The sequence below is a fragment of the Quercus robur genome, chromosome 4, assembly GCF_932294415.1.
Source record: "Quercus robur chromosome 4, dhQueRobu3.1, whole genome shotgun sequence".
Lineage (NCBI taxonomy): Eukaryota > Viridiplantae > Streptophyta > Magnoliopsida > Fagales > Fagaceae > Quercus > Quercus robur.
In genome coordinates this window covers 68,842,960-68,859,093 of record NC_065537.1, presented here as the reverse complement: position 1 = coordinate 68,859,093, position 16,134 = coordinate 68,842,960, and the positions used below count along the sequence as shown (strand labels likewise).

At 31.2% G+C, this 16,134-nt stretch overlaps 1 protein-coding gene across 10 annotated transcripts in view; it reads right to left on the bottom strand.

Moving 5' to 3' along the window:
* Positions 1-16,134, bottom strand: part of LOC126724199 (putative disease resistance protein RGA4) — a 142,698-nt gene that overhangs the window by 11,507 nt on the left and 115,057 nt on the right. For all 10 annotated transcript variants that reach the window (XR_007654742.1, XR_007654741.1, XR_007654743.1 and 7 more), the window contains 7 exons: positions 14,105-14,201; positions 13,122-13,203; positions 12,563-12,777; positions 11,434-11,531; positions 11,267-11,342; positions 10,326-10,399; positions 10,123-10,251 (listed from right to left, as the gene is read on the bottom strand). The gene's annotated coding sequence lies outside the window, so the exon portion shown is untranslated. The remainder of the gene's footprint in view (positions 1-10,122; positions 10,252-10,325; positions 10,400-11,266; positions 11,343-11,433; positions 11,532-12,562; positions 12,778-13,121; positions 13,204-14,104; positions 14,202-16,134) is intronic.

Genomic DNA, 16,134 nt, shown 5'->3' with positions numbered 1-16,134 from the left:
GTATAGGGTGATGCTAAAAATAGTTTTTTAGCACCATTATTGTGGATGCTCTAACTCAAAAGAGAGGGTGAGACAAATTATATTACACATAATACTTTTATGATAACTTTTAAAATTATTTTATCTTAAACATTCCTGTGCATTGCACTGGTAGCTAACAACTAGTTGTGTGTTGGTGCTTCTTATATCCCATCTTCACCCCAAACGATTCAAATGATAATAAGTGAGTTTCTCACAAACAGGGAGTATGGGGTCTCTCTATAAAGCAAATAAGGTGCTATTATGGTCACGCTCAGATAGGGAAGCCACATTGATCGCCCCTCTACTCTCGTTTTTTTTTTACCCAAAAAAAAAGATTATAAAAGTAAAACATATATACAAAACATGTTTCTGTTAGGTTAGTGTTTGGTTTTTTTTGTTTTTTTTTTGTTTGCTAAGATAAATAAACACATCCTATTACTGTATGATTGTCCATTTATGCTTTTTTTTTTTTGAGCTAAATTACAATTAGCACGTTTTACTTTGTCTGAAAATTTAATTTAATCTGTTAATTTCAATTTTGCTTTTCAATTTAGTCATCTAACTTTTAAATTTATTCAATGTTGTCCTCTTATTGTGGTTGATAGAATCATGTCGTTAGTGTCTCCTATAATGACATAATTTTGATTTTTTAATTTAATATATTACAAAAATTTTAAAAATCAACATCTAAAAAAACCAAAATGAAAAAAATATTATTTAAAATTAAAAAAGGATTTAAACAAAAAGATTACACCAGAACACAAACAAATACACATTAAAAAAAAAAATTATCCAACCAAAACTTTCTATGCAAAAATGAAGAAGAAAAAAAATGTACAATCGACATCAAAGCTGAGAGGCTTCAATTATGATTCACAAATTTTAATTACATCTGTAATTGTTTAATTAAAAAAAGGGCGTAAAGAAGAAAGAAATAAAGAAATGTTATATTTTAATTATACCGTAGTTCACCGATTATATCTATACAATCTATAAAATGATTTTTTTTTTTTTTATTTGGACTGAACTTTTATGTGGTTCAAAAATACTATTAAATTTTATGTTTAACAAGGAAAAAAACTTGAGAACAACTTGATAAAAATATATCTCAAACTCTACTTAAAATGGAGTCCAAATCTTCTATCCCACTTTTTCTGTTCCACTCTCTTACCACGTGTTCACCTGATTAATTAAATACTACTATTAATTAATAACGGTAGTATTAATAAGTCCATAATGATAGTATTTAATTAATTAGGTGAACACATGACATGTTTTTATTAGTGGAGTATAGAGTGGAGCAGAAAAAGTGAGACAAAAGATTTGGACTCAATAAATTTCGGTAGGTGGAATCAGAAATGTGTACCCACGGCAATAAATGTAGTGGGTGAATAAATGGTTGCAAATTGCCAATACTTTGGTTAGGTTAAAACTTAAGACTATAAGAGTACGAAAGTACCACTCCATAGACTTTATTATTTTTAAATGAGTTTTTATGGGCATAGTATTTTAAACTCTCTTGAAATTGGATATGGTCTACTTTTTTTTGAGAATGGGATATGGTCCACTCAATTAGCTTATTTTCATTGGATATGTTTAAAAAAAAAAATTTAAGTAAGAGTATTGACATCAATTTTTGTTTTAAAAATAAAAAATTTACAAGAACAAAAAGTCACTTCATTTGCAATACATCATCATGTTACAGTGATCTAAACGAACAATTTTTATAGTACTTTTTTTTTCTGAAGTATTAGAGTACTATTCTTTTATCCTCTATAATAGCCAAAAACTATAATTTGGAACACCGCCGGAATGAGAATGCACTAAATTATACAAAAGTACAGTTGTAATTTTTTCTTTATAAAATCAGGTTTTAAGAAGGACTAGGCAAAATAAACAAGATACGTTAGAAAATAAGCTAAAACAAACAGACCAATTATAAAGTCTCACATATAGCAAATTCTTTCAATAATTTTAATTTACTTGCATTACATGATGATAATACAAATAAAACTCAAGGCATATAGACTCTTATTATTAAAATTACAAACTATGGTAGATGAATAAAATAATTTAAAATAAATAAACTTCTTTTAAATTGCTAACAAATTTCAGTAATAGGCATTTTATTTTAAAATGATTGAAATCTTGATATAGAGGGTTTCACCTAGAATATTATGTTAGGACAATATTGTTAATATACTTCAATGCACGCTATATAAAAAAGCATGTCATAGCCAACTCATTCATAGGAAGTGTAACACTTATGTTGAATCATATGATACAAACTCACATAAGACCTAATTTTTTACTATATACTATATGGTACTCCTTATCTTATATTATTGGTCCTATTTAGAAAATAAACTTTTTAAGAAAATATCATTTAATATATATGCATTATCTTTCAAATAAAAATGTATAATTTTTCAGAGCCATCATTCTCAATTTAAACTCAAATAAAACTAATGAAAAATGAGTATTGACTTCTCAAGTAAAATAAAATGATAAGTTAAAAGATTTATCAAATAATTTTTTTTAATCTTTTTGGAAATGGTTAGAAATATTTCTTACTAAATATGCTAAGCATGAAGTATCAAATTTATGCCAAGTGCTTGGAGGAAATTTATTGGGTACTCCAGAAGTATACTCTCTCCCTCTCAAATAGGGGTAGATCCCATCCACCATAGGGCTCATCTTTATGTGAGAGGAAGGAAGTATACTCCAGGAGTACCTAATAATATCCTGTGCTTGGGAGGTACCAATCCACCTAAAGTACTCTATATTAATTGGATTTTCAAAGATGACCATATTTTGTGGCGTCCCATAATTAATAATATATCTCACAAGTAAATTCAAATTTCTTTATGTATAATTCATGTATTTAATAATTAAGTTGTCAATGGTAAAATTGAAAGTTAAAATTGCTATATAACATATATAGCACTTAAAACTTTGTCATTCTGCATGTGATGTTTTAAGGTTGGGGTGACTTCTTAGTTCTTATTGGTGGATTAAAGCCATCCGATTTGCACTCAGAATCTGATCAAACGAGTGAAAAGTAATGGAAACGGAAAAATGAACAGAAAGCTCATATTGTAATTTATGCTTTGTATGCATGCAACACTCACAAGACGGTAAGGATTATTGTTGAAAAATGAAGACTTAATTGGAGCTTAAGAGAATAGGGATCACTGTTACAAATGAGTATTTTTTTTTTCTTTTTTTTTGGCTGAGTACTATTAAAATTGAGGGATTAAGATTAGGTGCAGTACCTCTATTCCCTCTCACCAAATATATATACACCTTGTAAACCTTTAATTCTTTTATTATTTTTAAATTTTTTATTTAATGGTTGAATTAAAAATTGCTTTTTTTTATTCTTAATATCAGCTATTGAGAAAGATTGCATTAGGTGCAATACCGGATCTCAATCCAGAAATGAGTAGGCTCATAGGAGCAAGTGAATAAAATATGATAACTACAATAAGTAAAAACTAATATATATTCTTATCAACTTATTAAAATAAAAATAAAAACATATCTTTTTTATCTTCGTACTAATTATTAATTTATTATATATAAAATGAAAGAGCTTTTGCTTCTTGTTTGTATTATGTGTTATAGCAGTTCACTTAATCATAGATTTCACTGAAGAATAGTTAATAAATACATCGCTAGCTGTTCCGCTTAACATAATCCAAACGGAACAACTTACACTTGTAACCATAACCTACAACAGAAGCAAAACTGAATTCTAACAAACTAATTAAACAGACCCAATGTTCTGTAATAACAAACCATGACAAACTTAACTGTCAGATTGTTCACTTTTATTAATTTTATTTTTATTGATGGCTTAAAACTGGCTTTATATATGGAAATCTCCAGTTACGTCAATATGTTTGCCACCAAGAATAGATTCAAACAAAAGACTTTCAATTTGTAAGAAACAAATCCTGTGTGTGTCTTCTTGAATGAGACATTGGTCTCTGAAACGGTTTCTTAAAAACCATTTATTGATTTTAGTGGTGGTGAACTTGTATTAAGTGAATTTAGGTAATTGTGAATGTCATTACTTCTGGGAATTATAAATGTATATGAAAGTAATGAACATGAGTTATTTATTCACATGCCTAAGCAGAATGGTTTGTAGCGAGTGAGAAGTACTGTAGATAATGTGTTTATAGTGAGAGGGACAATCCCTCTTAGTAATGGCAGAGTCTAGCATAGATTTGATTGTTATTTTAATCATTAGATAGTAGATTCACATGCTTATCATCATATGGCCGGCACACATACATGCATGAATTAGCCAATGGATATCTAACACGTCATGGAGGTTTGAACGTTTGGTTTTTGTTGTTGGGCTTGAAGTTGATGAAGCCAAGAATAGTGTGAGTAACAGAAAAACTGGGCTAGCTAACTCGTGGTGAATGGGGGACCTTTGGGTTGGTGTTATTATCGGACTGCTCTATGTAATATGTATTATATAATTTAAGTTACGAGTGAAACTTGGTTTAAGTTAGCTCTGCTTAAAATATACTTGCATTATTATCGTTGTCGTAGAGTAAGCAACATAGATTTAAATCTACTATACCTAGCAAAAAAAAAAAAAAGTATGAGTGATTTGATTTTTGATTAAAATTTTATTACATTTTAAAATAAAATAATAATAGGTAATATAAGAAATTTAGATTTTATACTTTTGAAAAGTTTTAATTAATATTGTCAAAAAAAAAAATTTAGCTTTTTGAAGTTGGTTTTAAAAAATAAATAAAATAAAATACATGTTGGGAAAAGAAATACAATGATCATGCATTATACATGAAAATGATCATTAGCAATTAAAAGAGAGTTATTTCCTAGTTCAGATTTTGATAATTCGATAGTTCAAATTAAGTTTTACAAATTTAAAGGTGTATAAACTACTAGTTATATATAGGTAACAGGTAATTATTATTTACCAAAAATAAATAAATTTAAGAAAAATTAAATAGAAAATATTCACCGTATATTCTAGGCATTAGAGAAGCGTATAAAGTAACTTTAGATTCCTTATAATATTGTCAACTTTAATGACACATTTAGTTCTCTACTGTTCCATGGCATATAAAAAGGTGCTTACTGTTTATCAAAAAAAAATAAAAGGTGCTCATTGATTAGACGAGGGAGTTCTCTCACAAAAGATACTTCAGCCAAAGTGGAGAAATTTCCAACCAAATATAATCTACAAATTAGCTAACAAACATAGCTAATAGAACTTCTTGCTATAAATAAAATACTTGAGTTAAAGCTAATGACAATGCCTCACGGAGCTTTTTTTTTTTTTTTTGGAGAATGACAGAGCTAAGCAAAGGGAAATAAGCATTACAAAATATAAAACATAGGATAATTCCATGTTTTAAGAGTATATCACAAAAGTTGTATCTATAATTTGCCTCTTAAATTTTGCACTTTCTATTTTTTTCCACCATCAAAGACCAAATTTGCCTCCAAAAGACGACTGCATGCAATGCACCCAGTTCATTTAATTAAAATTAGCAAGATGCATCATCGGCAAGATTCTTCACTAGATGGAATAGGTAGAAGCTTACTGGATTATTATATAAAAAAAAATAAATGGCGAATGATTTGCTTAAATTTCTTAACTTTATAGATATATTACATTTCTTTCCAAAGTATCCATCCGCAGAAGATAAAAAAGAAAAAACTCCAAACATTAATTCGCAAACAAGTACAAAAACCACGCTAATTATAATTGAAGAGCAGAAGACCGTAGAGGAAGCCATCTCTAGTGATGAAGAACCTTCAGCTGCTGGAACATCTCTTAGACTAGCAAAAGGGCAGATGAAAACGGTGTCATGTTGAGAAGCTAAACGCACCGTATCATTAAAACCAAAACATTGTCGTTTTATCTAAGTCTGTCTATGATTCAAGGCCAAAACGCAGCGTTTGAGTCAGTCAGATATTTAGCTCCCAAATGTAGTTATTTCAAACGTGTTAATAGTGGTTAATTAGTTGTAACTACCTCCGTGATTTAAGCCCTCTCTCTATCTCTGATTATGTATATAAGCATAGCAGAGCTCAGTGATGTAACTGAATTAGTCATTTTGCAGAAATAATAGAATTCCTTTTCTGTTTTTCCTCTTAATCAATTTCTCCCAGTTTTTTGCTTCTTTGTTCAATAATTGCATGAGGAACCCAATAAGTTAGCCACCCAAATCATACAATTTGAAGAAGAAATAAAATATTTGATAGTTTAGCTGACAAAATATTTCAACAAGTTGAGAATTATGATTTCAACATTCCAGTTGAAATGACTAAATCTACTCAATTGTCCTCGTTTATCTACCAAATCTGTTGAAGATGATTGGTACTTCACCAAAAGGAAAAACATGACCAGCCCACATCATTAAACATCTTTTTGTGATAGCTAGATTCAAGAATGTGTAAATTTCTGCAAGTCTTTTTAGTGCTGAATAGTCCCCATTCGATAACCATTATGGGGAACTTCACAGCCATATAATATAGCTGACATCCCTACCAACAATAAGAGAGGGAATAGAGAAATATGTTATTGTCTTTAAATACCTATAAATATGGTTATGCATTAGAGCAACTTTACAATCCACAATGTAAGGAGACATAATAATTTTTTTTAAATAATCTAAACTAAAAAACCCAGATACTTAAAAATATAAAGAAATTGCCAAATTTACCACAAAGAAGCATGTAGGTTCAACTCTCACAGAAAAAGGAGTTATGAGTCAGGCTACATGCTTAGTGGAACCGTCATCTGCAGAGCAAACAATAGTTAAAATATCATATCAAATACTGACAAATTTTCATAGGCTTTTATCATTTTGCTCAAAAATATTATAGCTTACCTCTCTGTTTCCCACTCTATTAACCCAAAACAATGGCTCTCCTCAAGGCATAGAGGCAAATAATCTGCAAAATGAGAATAGAGGCTTTACTATCTTAACTACAAAACATAATGAAAGCAGTCATCAAGAAGGAAGAAAAAGAAAGAAATCAACTATAGCTTCATAAGATAAACTGACTATGCTGACCAAAATAAGAACCATTAACAAAACCATTCTAATTAGTTTACAACTCCAGCAAGCATATATGCAAAGGATGAAACTATTGCTTCAGACAAAACAATAATTAGTTCATGAGAGTAAGGTCAGGAGGTGAGACAGGCAAGAAGGGAAGTATTCAACACAATTAAAACACAATGGTAGTAGTAGAGTAAATAAAGAGGAAAATAAAGGAGGAAATTTTATTATGGTGTTTTCCCTCTCCTCACTAGATTTTGTTGTAAAAAGAAATATACATTTGACAAGTCAGCATTGCACTTGTGAATTTTTCCTGCCTTGTTCAATGAAGTACAAAAAAAGGGTAAATTTTGCACTAAAGCCTTACATATGTATTCTCATCAATATAACCCCCATAGCAGGAAGTAGGGGAGGGGAGTTGAACTCTTCCAGAGTTCTGTTTCTTACAGTAAAATTTAACTTCAATTGCTGTGAAGAATATGTAAGTTCCATAGCCACTTTTATTTTAACCCAAATGCATGTTCTCATGGCTTCCAAAAATTTGCTTGTGCAGGGCATATGGTAGGACGAAGCTTTAATCACCCACTCTTCATTGATTAATAGTTTCACTGAGTGGCAATATCACCTATGAAGGAAATTCCAAGATTCTCCAATAAGAACAAAAATTAATAGGAGAATTCAGGTTTTAAAAAAAAAGGTATTTCATTTGAATGGAAGTCAACCAGGGACATAATCTCTCTCCCTAATTCTAGTCCCTTCAGGAAAATGCTCCTTTTCTAGAATACACAAAGATATGGATCACCTTCACATTTCACACTAACTTCAAAGACGACATAGTGATCTCCATCCAAACTGCAAAAGAGAACGAATATTATTGGGAAACTGATACTAGAGCATGAAACACACACCTAGCATCTGCACAAAAGGGAATCCATTGCATGTGTATAAAAGTTTCAGGTACATCTAAGTGAATTGCATCAATACCTAAGCCCTATAATTTAGTGCCGCAATCCATTCTACAAATGAAATGACGTAGATAGAACAAAATTACATTTGATAGCTTGTGAAGTGTGCAACTTAATTAGTATACTACAAAATCACATGTATATTTCCTTTGCGAAAATATGTTAATCTCATGGCACTTGTACCCTTCCTTTGCATTGATTAATCATTTAGTGGTCCTTAATTTTAGCTTTCAGATCACAAAAAAGGTTGACATACAGAACTAGTCTAAAATGCGTAATTACCACACAATATGGATCTCTAAATATAATTACAAAAGAAACTACCTTCAATTCAAACAACAACATCTTTAAAAAACTATCAAAAATTAGAAACAACTTCCGCTAATTTTTGTAACAAAATGCATGTCTTTTAGTGTTAAAAAAGAGTATACTTGAGGGCAAGTTCTAAAGAGTAGGACTATATCAAGCTACCCCTTCCTTGGTAAGATCAGTACTAGATAATAACCCTTAAATATTTCAAAATCGAACCAGCCAATTAAACCATTAATTTATTAAATGTGTGGCACAATGTATTTAATTCACCATTCTAAATGATCTACAAGAAGAATTTTCATATTGGTTCCTAAATAATCTTCTGGCAGTTGGAACAAAAATGATAAGGTAAGAATAGTTCAAAGGCTAGAATTTTCTTACCTCTGCATTGCTTTGCAGTGAATTACTCCATTTTTGGGATATTTAATCAAACTGCTTCTCTTACCTATTACGTCTCAACCATCCTTACTCGTTCTACCTCTCTATGGCTTAAAAATTCCACAAACTCTATCCCTCATACTCATGTGGGGGGCCTACATGCTGGCCTCCTCGTCTTCGCAGTGATTAGAGAAAAGAACATGCGCAATGCTGCCCAATATTCAAACAAAATCTGCACAACAAAATTTTAAGAACCAAATGGGCATTAGGAGGTAGACAAATAAACAAAACACCAACCACATAGATAATGAAAAGTTCCTATGTTATTAGCCAAAGTTATTAATGCTTCTTTGAGCATTAATAATCCACAATAAAATAAAACTTAAAGAAGTAAGAAAAAGAGGGTTTTCTGAAATCTGTTAGATAATTTACCATTGGATTTGTGCATGTCCAGACACACTAGATTAAATAAACCAACTAGACTCTATCTCATTTTATACTTTTGACTTAAATGAATTCTCAGAAAACATTTGGAAAAAGAACAAATTATTCAGCTTTTTTGTCTTGACCCAGAAACTACATAATTCATTAGTTGTTTACCAATTACCCAATCACATTGTGCAAATCAATTTCTAGTATACATAAGAACATGTTTTAAGCTTATATCCATTTAAAAAGATAACTCCTGCAATGTTAGTTGGCATGGTAGATACTCCCCTCAAGTGGTATAAGTTTTTCTCTATTTCTACAATTGTCCGCAATGCAACCAAGTACATCACCATAACATAAAGTCAAATGTAGGTACAAAGATATAAAGGCTATCCTTTCTTCTCCATATATGTGAAGAAGTCATATATGCAATAGTAGCCTTTGAACATACAGAAACGAAACAAAACAAAAAGAGATTTCCAGAAATTTTTTTTAAAGAGAAAGATGATTACCATCGAGTTCACTACTTGTTACACAATTTCCGGGCCAAAAAGTTTTGAACAGGGTAGGATTGTCCCTGGCTTAATTTGTTCTGTGTGAGAAGTCAAATGATTGAGAAGTTAAATATGTAGTTGGATTCCACTCTTATGTTCTTTCCCTCCTATTCTCATGTTTTTGCTGCCTCCTGTTCACACAGGGACTCCACGGCCAAAATTCAAGAAGCAAGGGCCACAGCTTTAGCAGAGAGAGAAAGTGCCAAATTACCAACCATTGGAAAAACCAAAAGTTCATAAACTTGGATCTTGTTTTGAGCAGAACAACCTATATTATAAAAGTGGGTAAAGTAAGAAAAATAACAGTATCCTCTAATCTTAATTGGTATTCAAGCAAAAAGAAAAATCTTAATTGGTAATTTTCAATTGAGTAATAGATAAAAATGCAATCCAATCTACCTTTGAATTTGTGCATTAATGAACAAATTAGATTCATTCAGTCATTGACTCATTCTCTCATTCTTCTTTGACTTCAAAGTCAGTCTTCTCATCAATGATTCAACATGTAAATAAAGGATTATGTGTGTACTGAAAGAAAGAATTTTGTTTTGGTAGGACAACAATAAGAAGCATATCACAATCAAATGATGGAAATCTTTTACCTTCCAAATATTTGGAGATGAGGAACAGGCTCCAGCAGTAGAAGGCTGCAGCAAGATCCAAGCAAATTAAAAAACTTGTAAATAAGAAGATCCAGAAGTCAGGTGGTTTGAGCATTAGTAGCCTGACTTATAAAAAAAAGGGTGGGGGGAAAGGTATGAAAAATGATAGATACCTAAAAATCTTATTGGTTTATATATATAAAATTGAGAGACAAGAAATGCAATTTGGATGGAGATTTTTATATATTAGATCATTGACCTTGGAATTGTGCATGTCTTGATACACTAGACTCAAAATCATTTATGCTTTTGACTTGGACGAATTCTCAAAACAAAATTTGAGAAAAAGAGGAATTTATTCAACCAAATTATATATTATGACATTGTATAAACTATGTAAGCCATTAGTTATTAGTATTACTAGTTACTAAAATGACATTGTGCAATACAAACATGTTGAAAGCTTATATATAAGGGAAAACTGTGACTGAACATAATACCTTAATATAAGCAAAGTCTTGTAGTGTTAGACTGTTAGTTGGTATGGTACTCCAAGTGTTAAAAATATCTTCTCCATTTTTGTAATTATCAGCAAAGCAACCAAATACATCACCTTCTTAACTAATTTTTAGGTACAAAGATGTAAATTTTTAGGAGAAGAGAATCAAGTTACATTATCCTTTTCTTCTCCATATATATGAAAAAACCATGCACTCAGCTAAAGTCCTTTGGAAATACAGTAAAAAAACAGAATATAAGGAGAATTACTAAATGCAAATAAAAAAGAAAAAATGATTACAACTGAGTTTACAAATTTGGCACAATTTGAACAAGGTCTGAATTTTAAGTTATGTTTGTTCCTTGCCGTAATCCATAATAATTAAAAAAATCTAATAAAAACCCCCAGATACTTAAAAATATAAAGGAATTTCAAAATTTACCACAAACAAATGTGTAGGCTCAAGTCACACAGATTAGGAGTTATAAGAAAGATTGCATGCTTAGATGAACTGTCATCTACAGAGGAAACAATAGCTAAAATATCATATTAAATATTGACCAATTTCCATAGAATTTTATCATTTTGCTCAAAAGTCTTACAACTTACCTCTATTTGCTTCTCCATTAAACCCAAAACAATGGCTCTCCTTAAGACATTAAGGCAAATAGTCTCCAAACTGAGGATAGAGGCCCTTACCATCTTAACTACAAAACATAATGCAACAGTCATCAACAGGGAAGAAAAAGAAATAAATCAATAAGAGATGTATGAGATAATCTATGGCTATGCTGACCAAAATAAGAGCAGTTAAACAAAACCATTCTAATACATGAACAACTCCAATAAATATATATGCAAAGGATGAAGCTCCTGCTTAAGACAAATTAATGGAAAGTTCATGACAGTAAGGTCAGGGGGGAAGACAGGAAAGAAGGGAAAAGGAGTGAACTATTAAACACAATTAAATAACAAAGGGAGTAGTAGAGTAGAGAGAGGAAAGTAAATGGAGGAAGTTGTATTATGGTGTTTGCCATCTTCTCATTAGATATTAATGTTAAATAGAAATACAAATTTGACATTTTGGCATTGCACTAATGAATTTTTCTTGCCTTCTTCAAGGAAGTATGAAATGCTTGAATCTGAAAAATAATAAGAAAAAAAAAAAAGACTAGATTTTACTCTAAAGACAAAGTATCAGCAATTTAAAAAATACTATAAGCCTAGCTAGTTGGTAGAACTTTACCAGAAGAATTAGCATGGATTATATTAAGCTTTAAAATATGTAAAACTTGAGAATATCAAGCTCTAAGGCCAAAAATAATATGAAAAAAAAAAATAATTGAATACAAGAATAAATAACTATATGCACAAAGTTGACCTAAAGTAAAGCAATTAAAATGAGGAACAACTTCCACTAATTTTTGTAAGAAAATGCATGTCATTTAGTATTAGAAAAGATTATACTCAAGGGCAGCAGCTAAAGAGTAGGATTGCATACAAGCCACCCCTCCAGAGGTGAGATCAACATATAGAATCAGCCAATTAAACCATTAATTTATTAAACGTCTGACATTGCCTCCATCAGAAATGGATTCATGAGTGTGGGGCATATTGTATTTAATTCCCTATCTAAATGACCTACGGAAGAATGCTGAGATTGATACCTATATAATCTTTTGGCAGTTGGCACAAAAATAATATGGTAAGAATAATTAAAAGGCTAGAATTTGCTCACCTCTGCATCACTTTGCAGCAAATTACTCCACCTTTGGGAAATTTAATCAAACTGCCTCTCTTACCCTTCACAGCTCAACCATTCTTACCCCTTTTACCTCTCTTTGAACTAAAACCTCCACACACTCTATCCATCCATTATGCAGATCGACCCCTCTGCTTTCCAGTGATTACAAAAAAGAACAAGCGTAATGTTGCCCAATGTTCGAACAGAGACTGCACGACCAAAAGTTAAGAAGCAAAGGCTATTTCTTTAGGAGGTAGAGAAATAGAAAAAATTTCAAAGACATAGAAAATGAAAAGAACAAAGATGTCATTCTCAAGTCTTCATTGGAATTCTAGTGAAATGACAAACCTTAATTGGTAATATTTAATTAACTAACAGATAAGAATTCAATTCAATCCAATCTACTTTAAGATTTGTGCATGTACGAAAAATTAGACTTTGTTAAGTCATTCTTGTGTTCTTCTGACTTAAAAAAGTCAAGTCTTCACACCAACATGTGAGGAAGCAAACAAATATTCTCCCAAAAAAAAAAAAAAAAAAAAACCCAAAATACCTTTATAGTAAGCTGATTCCCTGGCGTGTTAGTTTCCTGGTCATATTCCTCCCTTCAAAATTCTACCAAATTTGCTACGATTCTGCAATTAGCAACTATATATGTCATTTCACTAGCACAAGCTTAGATACAATGATAAAAATCATTAGAATAAAAGAACAAATAGAAGAATTTACTGTTATTCCTTTATATTCTCCTAATAATTTGAAGAAATCATGCATCTAAATAATTTTTCCTACCAGTGACAACATGTAAAATTTTAAGCCAGAATTTTTTGAATTATCCTTATAAAAAAACACTCAGACTTTGACTTTGAAATTGGATAACACTTTTTGCGTCACTGAAAAACACTAGATTATTCCCACCCACTCTTATATGTAAGATGTTAAGGCAAACATAAAAGTCCTTGGGATCATTTTCAACAATTTCCTTTTTACCAACTGCATCCTTGAGTTGGTTTGAAAAAAAAAAAAAGAGGGCCCCCTGGCACTAGCATCCTTCCTTTGAAATTTTAGATTCCAAAGCACAAAAAGGGCTGAAATATAGAACTAGTCTAAAGTGCAAAATTACATACACTACATGCATTTTTGGTTAAAATTACAAAAGAAACTACCTTCAAAACAGTAATTTCTATATGAAACTAATAAAAATGAGGAACAATTTCCACTCATTTTTGTAAGAAAATGCATGTCATTTAGTGTTAGAAAAGATTATACTCAACGGCAAGTGCTAAAGAGTAGGACTGCATACAAGCCACCCCGCCATAGGTGAGATCAACATATAGAATCAGACAATTAAACCATTAATTTATTAAAGTGTGGCCTTACCTCCATCAGAAATAGATTCATGAGTCCGGGGCATATTGTATTTAATTCATTATCTAAATGATCTACAGGAAAAATGTTGATGTTGATACCTATATTATCTTTTGGCAGTTTAAAAATGATATGGTAAGAATGATTAAAATGCAAGAATTTGCTTACCACTGCATCAGTTTGCTGCAAATTACTTTGCCTTTGGGACATTTAATCAAACTGCCTCTCTCACCCATCACAGCTCAACCATCCTTACTCCTTTTACCTCTCTATGGCTTAAAAACTCCATACACTCTATCCATCCATTATGCTAATTGCCCCCTATGCTTTCCAGTGATTACAAAAATGAAACATGCGTATGGTTGCCCAATGTTCGAATAGAGACTGCACAACCAGAAGTTAAGAAGAAAAGGCTGTGTCTTTAGCAGGTAGAGAAATAGAAAAAAATTTCAACGACATAGAAAATGAAAATATGCTCAACTCTTAATTGGTATTAAAGTGAAATGTAAAACCTTAATTAGTAATTTTAAATTGAGTAACAGATAAAAATTCAATCCAGTCTACCTTAAAATTTGTGCATGTACGAAAAATTAGACTTGTTCAGTCATTCTTGTGTTCTTCTGACTTTAAAAAGACAGTCTTCACACCAACATTTGAGGAAGCAAACAAATATTCCCCCAAAAAAACAAACAAATTAACCGCTAAAATACCTTTATAGAAGCTGATTCCATGTGTTGTTAGTTGCCTGGTCATGCTCCTCCCTTCAAAATTCTACCAAATTTTCTATGATTCTGCAATTATTAAGAAGCAACCATATATGTCATTTCATGATATTTTTCATCAACACAAGCTTAGATACAACGATATAAATCATTAGAATAAAAGAACAAATAAAAAAATTTACAATTATCCCTTTTTATTCTCAAATAATTTGAAGAAATCATGCATCTAATAAAAGTTTTGAGAAAAAAAAAAAGTAAAGGGAATTTTTTATTTTATTTTTTTAAAAGGATGATTAACATTGAGTCCAAGACTCTGCTTGCCTTAATTTTAAGGCCATATAGTTATTTTCTATAGATTAGTCGTTCAAAATGAGGATTTTTAAATCAATCTTATAGACCCAGAAAAAGGGAGCGAACCAACAAAATACCTGTCAAATAAGCTGATTCCTATGGTGCTATTTGCTAGGTTAAGTCCTCATCTTCACAAACTGACTCAGATTCTGCAATAATTAAGAAGCAACCATGCAAACATCATATTATCAACATGCTCTTAGGTACAAAGATATAAATCATTAGAATTAAAAGAAAGAAAAAAAAAAAAAAACAGGATGGATTACATTATCCTAATTTTTCTTGTTCAAATTACATTGTGAAGAAATCATGTGTCTAATTAACATTTTATAGACAGGAAAAAGAAAAAGAAGACCGAAAAGAAAGAAAGAAAGTTTTAAATTGGTTCGGTTCTGCATAAGAAAAGAAGTTGAATATTTTTAGAAGTTGTCCAAAATATAAAAACCTTTAAAAACCAGTAGTTGATTTTAAACTTGGGATTAAAAGATAGATAAAATGCATACCTGAAGAAATCGTTACTTCTTGCTGGTTCTGCCAATCCATAATTACGCTTGGGACATGGGCAATGATGGGCCAATCTTCACCTATTTGCCTCTCGCATCTTTGCCGTAAAAGGGGACAATCATAAATTCGCAACTCTCTTTTAAAGAGGTGAGATTGCGAATCTCTTGAGGAAGTGATGTCAGATTGGGACATCCCCAGATTTCAAGGGTTTGTAGTGATGTGAGGATGCCTATCCAATGGAGAGAACCCAGTCCATAGCACCATCTTATATGGAGTTCCCGTAGAGAAATGAGGTTCCGTAGCCCCTTCACTGGAAGAGATTCAAAATCGTTAATCTTCTCTAATTCCAAAACCTGTAATTGAGAGAGAGGAAAGTAGGTTGATGTGGTTGCTGCTCCCATTTTCATTTTCATTGTCTGCTCCAATACCTTCCAACTACACCTCCTCAATATCATATAGGCAATTGCAGGTTCTCTTTCTGGGGAGGTCGTCGTTATACTTGCACGTCACGTGAGTTCTCTTTTCTTTGGTTTCGAGATAACTAAAAAACTAGAAGCATTGCAGTTTAATGGAATTTGTGACTCTCTCTCTCTCTCTCTCTCTCTCTCTCTATATATATAT